The sequence below is a fragment of the Oncorhynchus tshawytscha genome, linkage group LG33, assembly GCF_018296145.1.
Source record: "Oncorhynchus tshawytscha isolate Ot180627B linkage group LG33, Otsh_v2.0, whole genome shotgun sequence".
Classification (NCBI taxonomy): Eukaryota; Metazoa; Chordata; class Actinopteri; order Salmoniformes; family Salmonidae; genus Oncorhynchus; species Oncorhynchus tshawytscha.
The window spans coordinates 43,565,308-43,573,124 of record NC_056461.1 but is presented as its reverse complement, the minus strand read 5'-3'; positions in this window follow the sequence as shown (position 1 = coordinate 43,573,124).

Sequence of the window (7,817 nt, the reverse complement as noted above, 5' to 3'; positions counted from 1 at the left end):
ACTGACGAACACTGAAGTAAATACATAGACAACATGGAGCTAAAAAAGAAGGATCCGAAAGAGAGTAAACTCCTAGGTTGCACTATGCTTTCCACTTCCGTTGACATAGCGGACCTGGACATCATGACCATACCACTCGACATGGACACATGGCAACCAACCGAGGACCGGACCTGCATAAGGTACGCAACTCAAGGGCTTTGCCTGATCCTAAGTTGAGTTGACAGACCTACCTAAACTTAACCTTTTCTATACCTTACCCTAACCCTAACCCTAACCTTTTTTTATCCATCCCTAACCCTTAACCCTAACCATATGTGTGGGAGTGCAACCCCCCTAACCCCTCCCCTTTCCACGTGTCAGAGATGGAACTGGATCAACCGACTCAAAACTAGACAACCTAACCCTAACCCTAACCCTAACCCCTAACCCTAACCCTAACCCTAACCCTAACCCTAACCCTAACCCCAACCCTAACCCTAACCCTAACCCTAACCCCTAACCCTAACCCCTAACCCTAACCCTAACCCTAACCTAACCCTAACCCCTAACCCTAACCCTAACCCTAACCCCTAACCCTAACCCTAACCCTAACCCTAACACCCCGTTACCACCTACCTCCACATACTCTTCCCAGCCAACACCACCTAACATAGGATTGCCGGACAGAACCACTGGATGAATTCCCCAGCTGACTACTAGAACCACAGCTTCCCACACCATGGGACTCCAGGATCCCCTAGACACCCAAACCTCTCAAAACATTTGAAAGAAGAAACGCACAGAGGGGCCAGCCGAAAAAGTCTGGTCGGGCAACCTAGTCTCATCAGAGGAACGTCGACTTCGCATCACACAGAGTCCCCTTTTCAGGCTTCTACAAATGGCATAATAGGCCCCCACCCACTCCGACCACATAGGACAACCCGGTCTCACCAACCCAAGACCTGCTAGAACCAAAAGACAAAGAAACACCTCCAAGAAAGCAGCCCACCCCCACCATACCAAGGGACCCAGAGATCCGGTCATACCCTCATAAGGTTGACATAGGAACGGGCTCCTTTTGGGCAACGCAAACCCTTCCAAAAACCTTCCCTCACATCCTACCCTGACCAGGGTGATTGACGGAACGGAGCAGAGGCAGAGTGTTGAAGTGACCTCTGACCAAGGTGATTGACGGAACGGAGCAGAGGCAGAGTGTTGAAGTGACCTCTGACCAAGGTGATTGACGGAACGGAGCAAAGGCAGAGTGTTGAAGTAACCTCTGTACTTTCCTTCCCATCCCATACCCTGTTCATTGTGATATGGAGTGGAAATCAATAAGAACAACACACCATTACCACCTAAACTCCACATACTCTCCCCAGTCTACCGCATCTTACATGGTGCTATTTGGCCTGAAAAGAGAATACAAACTGGCATAATATCTACTCTGTCAGAGATACAAAACAGAGAAAGATCCCGACCAAACACAGCCTCAGCAACCACCAATTGGCTATAGAAAAAGGGAGACTCAAACAGACATGGCCGCCCAAAGAGGAGTGTCTACCTGGTCGCCGAACGACAGGGGAGGTAGAGAAAGAGATGCACTGCCTCTACAACCAAATAAGATTTTCAAGAAAATATCTCAATCGATTCTCTGAGGGAGAAACCGCAGGTATTAGTGCCAAGAGCCTGAGGGTTTAATACCCAGAATGACTCACCTGGAAGTTGTGGCTGAATCCTACGATGCTCTGCATGTTGTAACTGTAGTAGCCCAGAACATGCTCTCCTGCCATTAGTGGGACGTCATCCTTATTCACACACACCTACACACACACACACACACACACACACACACACACACACACACACACACACGTTAATACAGGAAACATGTTAATACAGGATATTAGGACATGAGACAATATGCAAGACAATATAATAACACACTTTATTCTGCCTGCATGACCTCGTTGACCTCTGCTAGTTCACCTTTGACCCAGACGAAGGTAGCGTAATCCGACGCAGTCTTAAAACCCACCTGCAGAGGAAGCACATAAGCAGTTCATGCCTCCACTGCCTGTACGCACCGCATAGCGCCGCGCACGCACGCACACACGCATAGCGTGGCATTCGCGTGGCGTAGCGTACGTGCATAGCGGCGCACCTGCGTGGCGGCCACGCCTTGTTGATGTAATGCGTGCGCGTCTTTCCAGCACACCTGCCTTACGCACGCAGCACACACACACACACACACACACACACACACACACACACACACACACACACACACACACACAGGTTTACAGATCAAAAGCATCATGGGATAGGATGGTGTCATCAGACCTTTCTCTCCCTCACATGTTTACAAAGCAAATCTGTCTGTCTGTTTATCTCTCTCAAACTCGCTCCCCCTCCTCCACCTCTCTCTCCCCACCTCTCTCTCTCTCTCTCTCTCTCCCACCTCTCTCTCCCCCCCCCCACCTCTCTCTCTCTCTCTCTCTCTCCCACCTCTCTCTCCCCCCCCACCTCTCTCTCTCTCTCTCTCTCTCTCTCTCTCCCACCTCTCTCTCCCCCCCCCCACCTCTCTCTCTCTCTCTCTCTCTCTCTCTCTCCCACCTTCTCTCTCCCCCCACCTCTCTCTCTCTCTCTCTCTCTCTCTCTCTCTCCCCACCTCTCTCTCCCCCCCCACCTCTCTCTCTCTCTCTCTCCCCTCACCTCTCTCTCTCTCTCTCTCTCTCTCTCTCTCTCCCACCTCTCTCTCCCCCCCCACCTCTCTCTCTCTCTCTCCCCCACCTCTCTCTCCCCCCCCACCTCTCTCTCTCCCCCCACCTCTCTCTCTCCCACCTCTCTCCCCCCCCCCACCTCCCTCTCTCTCTTCTCCCCCACCTCTCTCTCTCTCTCTCTCTCTCTCTCCCCCCACACCTCTCTCTCTCTCTCTCTCTCTCTCCCCCACCTCTCCTCTCTTTCTCTCTCTCTCCCCCCACCTCCCTCTCTCTCTCTCCCCCCACCTCTCCTCTCTTTCTCTCTCTCTCCCCCCACCTCCCTCTCTCTCTCTCCCCCCACCTCTCTCTCTCTTTCTCTCTCTCTCCCCCCACCTCTCTCTCTCTCTCTCTCTCTCTCTCCCCCCACCTCTCTCTCTCTCTCTCTCTCTCTCTCTCCCCCACCTCTCCTCTCTTTCTCTCTCTCTCCCCCCACCTCCCTCTCTCTCTCTCCCCCCACCTCTCCTCTCTCTCTCTCTCTCTCTCCCCCCACCTCCCTCTCTCTCTCTCCCCCCACCTCTCTCTCTCTTACTCCTCATTGTCTCCCCACAATAACTCTTTCCTCCCCCCTCACCTTGTAAAGTCCTATCCAGTCCCAGGTAGAGGACATGAAGTCTTCAAGGATGGTGTAGGACAGCACAGCACATCCTGGTCAGCGCTCCACTGACCCTCTGGTTACACACTGACCAGCGCACTGTCTGCGCTTCCTCATCTACAGGGAGGACAGGGGTTATGTGTGTCTTTCTCTCTGTGTGTGTGTGTCTCGGTGTGTATCTGTGTGTGTTCCTACCTCCAGGTTAAGATTCCTATGACAGGTTTGTGGTCGCTGACCCCCGTAGCTGGGGGTCGCAGGTGTAGGTGTCCTGGGCACTTTGATTGGATGCCTCCTGTCCGTCATCCGAGTGCTGTGTGGAGGTCGACGCCCTCTCCCGCCTCGTCATCCTCAGGGGGTGGGGATTTGGGTTTGATGCGCCACAGAATGCGGTCGGTCCATGCTGGCTTCCTCTTCTTACCACTGGCCAATCCAAAGAATACAGGAAGTGATGTCACTATGGGATAAGGAGACTCAGAGAGTTTCAACTCTCTCTCCCTCTCTCTCTAGGGTACAGTGATCAGACTCTATTCACTAAGTTCTGGGGCTGAAGGGGTTGGGGGGGTGAAGGGGGCTGGGGGGGGTGAAGAGGATGGGGGGGTGAAGAGGCTGGGGGGGGTGAAGAGGATGGGGGGGGTGAAGAGGCTGGGGGGGGTGAAGAGGATGGGGGGTGAAGAGGCTGGGGGGAGTGAAGAGGATGGGGGGTGAAGAGGCTGGGGGGGTGAAGAGGATGGGGGGTGAAGGGGATGGGGGGGTGAAGAGGCTGGGGGGTGAAGAGGATGGGGGGTGAAGAGGATGGGGGGTGAAGAGGCTGGGGGGGTGAAGAGGATGGGGGGATGAAGATGATGGGGGGGGTGAAGGGGTTGGGGGGGGTGAAGGGGGCTTGGGGGGGTGAAGAGGATGGGGGGTGGGGATGGGGGGTGAAGGGGGATGGGGGGGGTGAAGAGGATGGGGGGGTGGGGATGGGGGGGGTGAAGAGGCTTGGGGGGGTGAAGAGGATGGGGGGGTGAAGGGGATGGGGGGGTGAAGGGGTTGGGGGGTTGAAGGGGATGGGGGGTGAAGGGGATGGGGGGTGAAGAGGCTTGGGGGGGGATGAAGAGGATGGGGGAGGTGAAGGGGATGGGGGGGGTGAAGGGGTTAGGGGGTGAAGGGGATGGGGGGTGAAGGGGTTGGGGGGGGTGAAGGGGTTGGGGGGGGTGAAGGGGATGGGGGGCTGAAGGGGCTGGGGGGGGTAAAGGGGCTGGGGGGGGTGAAGGGACTGGGGGGATGAAGGGGCTGGGGGGGGTGAAGGGGCTGAGGGGTGAAGGGGCTGGGGGGGGTGAAGAGGATGGGGGGGATGAAGAGGATGGGGGGGTGAAGGGGTTGGGGGGGGTGAAGGGGCTTGGGGGGTGAAGAGGATGGGGGGGGTGGGGATGGGGGGGGTGAAGGGGGATGGGGGGGGTGAAGGGGCTTGGGGGGTGAAGAGGATGGGGGGGTGGGGATGGGGGGGGTGAAGAGGCTTGGGGGGGTGAAGAGGATGGGGGGGGTGAAGGGGATGGGGGGGGTGAAGGGGTTGGGGGGTTGAAGGGGATGGGGGGGTGAAGGGGATGGGGGGGGTGAAGGGGTTGGGGGGGGTGAAGGGGCTTGGGGGGGGTGAAGAGGATGGGGGTTGGGGATGGGGGGGGTGAAGAGGCTTGGGGGGTGAAGAGGATGGGGGGGGTGAAGGGGATGGGGGGGGTGAAGGGGTTAGGGGGTGAAGGGGATGGGGGGGGTGAAGGGGTTGGGGGGGGTGAAGGGGATGGGGGGGGTGAAGGGGTTGGGGGGGGTGAAGGGGTTGGGGGGGGTGAAGGGGATGGGGGGCTGAAGGGGCTGGGGGGGGTAAAGGGGCTGGGGGGGGTAAAGGGACTGGGGGGGGTGAAGGGGCTGGGGGGATGAAGGGGCTGGGGGGGGTGAAGGGGCTGGGGGGGGTGAAGGGGCTGGGGGCGGTGAAGGGGCTGGGGGGGGTGAAGGGGCTAGGGGGTGAGGGGGCTGGGGGGGGTAAAGGGGCTGGGGGGTGAAGGGGCTGGGGGTGAAGGGGCTGGGGGTGAAGGGGTTAGTGGGTAAAGGGGCTGGGGGGGGTGAAGGGGCTGGGGGTAAAGGGGGGGGGTGAAGGGGCTGGGGGTGAAGGACTGGGGGGTGAGGGGCTGCCCTGCCTCAGCCTCAACAAATGCTCTTAGCAAATTGTCTGACCTGATGTCTAACTATGCTCAATCTGAATGACTGATAGTGGGGGTTCTTATCTATATTGGTTGATGCCAGGATCTGATGTGCGGAAAGATATTTGTGCTGAGCTAAATGTAACTCAGTTGATAACGAAACCAATTCTCCCCAACTTCAAACACCCTGAAACATCTTCTCCAGTAGATATTGTTCAAATGCCCTCATCAATTTACAGCCAATTGATATTTGCCAATGAGTTCAGTGACCATTGTACGATTGCCCGTATAAGAGATATTAAACTACCAAATCTCACTCACACATTATTATAAAGATACATTTGAGGAATTACATTTTATTAGTCTGAGCTGGGTTTGAGTGACTGGGGGGTTGTGTCAACAATCAGTGACTCAAATTAGGCTCTTAATGGTGTGATATTCCTGTTCAACACTGTTGCAGATAAACATGTGCCATACAAAAGACTAGACAGATCTAAGGTTCACGATGAATTGTCTCAGAAATTACAGGAAGGAAATGTTGTACGAGACATTTGTCAGTGGTGTAAGTCTAGACAGACCGATTCTACGCCCACATGACAGTCCTGCAGACATTTGAGAGAAAAATGAAATCAATATGTTTCTTGAACTGTGGTAATTTAGCAAAAATTCTGAAGAAACTGTCAAATCTTTAAAACAAAACTCCACCCCCTCATTACCTCAGCAGGTCCTGATAGCCTCCTGGGTCCCATTCTAGACTAAATGACTCCACCCCCTCCAGGTTCTGACAGCCTCTGGTCCCATTCTTAGACTAAATGACTCCACCCCTCGTTACCCCAGCAGGTTCTGACAGCCTCTGTCCCATTATAGACTAAATGACATCGTTACCCCATCAGGTTCTGATAGCCTCTGGTCCCATTCTAGACTAAATGACTCCACCCCTGCAGGTTCTGACAGCCTCTGGTCCCATTCTAGACTCAAAATGACTTCCACCTCCAGGTTCTGATAGCCCGGGTCCCATTATAGACTAAATGACTCCATCCCCTCGTTACCCCATCAGGTTCTGATAGCCCTGGTCCCATTCCTAGACTAAATGACTCCACCCCCTCCAGGTTCTGGACAGCCTCTGGTCCCATTCCTAGACTAAATGACCCACCCTCCAGGTTCTGATAGCCTTCTGGTCCCATTACAGACTAAATGACCTCATCCCGTTACCCCATCAGGTTCTGATAGCCTCTGGTCCCATTCCCAGACCAAATGACTCTACCCTCCAGGTTCTGACAGCCTCTGGTCCCATTCCTAGACTAAAATGACTCCACCCCCCTCCAGGTTCTGACAGCCCTAGTCCCATTCTAGACTAAATGACTCCACCCCCGTTACCCCCATCAGGTTCCTGACAGCTCTGGTCCCATTCTAGACCAAATGACTCACCCTCCTCCTGGGACAGCCTCTGGTCCCATTCTAGACTAAATGACTCCACCCTCCAGGTTCTGACAGCCCCTGTCCCATTATACTTTAAATGACCCATCCCCTCGTTACCCCAGCAGGTTCTGATAGCCCCTGGTCCCATTCTAGACTAAAATGACCTTTTACCCCCTCCAGGTTCTGACAGCCTCTGGTCCCATTCTAGACCAAATGACTCCACCCTCCAGGTTCTGACAGCCTCTGGTCCCATCCTAGACTAAATGACTCCACCCTCGTTACCCCAGCAGGTTCTGACAGCCTCTGGTCCCATTATAGACCAAATGACTCCACCCCCTCCAGGTTCTGACAGCCTCTGGTCCCATTCTAGACTAAATGACTCCACCCCTCGTTACCCCAGCAGGTTCTGACAGCCTCTGGTCCCATTATAGACTAAATGACTCACCCCCTCGTACCCCAGCAGGTTCTGACAGCCTCTGGTCCCATTATAGACCAAATGACTCCACCCTCGTTACCCCAGCAGGTTCTGACAGCCTCTGGTCCCATTATTATAGACTAAAATGACTCCACCCCCTCCAGGTTCTGACAGCCTCTGGTCCCATTCTAGACTAAATGACTTCACCCCTCGCTACCCCAGCAGGTTCTGACAGCCTCTGTCCCAATATAGACTAAATGATTCCAACCCTCGTTACCCCAGCAGGTTCTGACAGCCTCTGGTCCCATTATAGACTAAAATGACTCCACCTCGTTACTCCAGCAGGTTCTGACAGCCTATTTTGCTTTGCGGTCTTAGGGGAACCATTGAACTAAAACCATGGTCTCACTTGACATCGCTGATTAAATACACTGATCAAAATATAAATTCTATATAAATTCTCAACACACCCACCT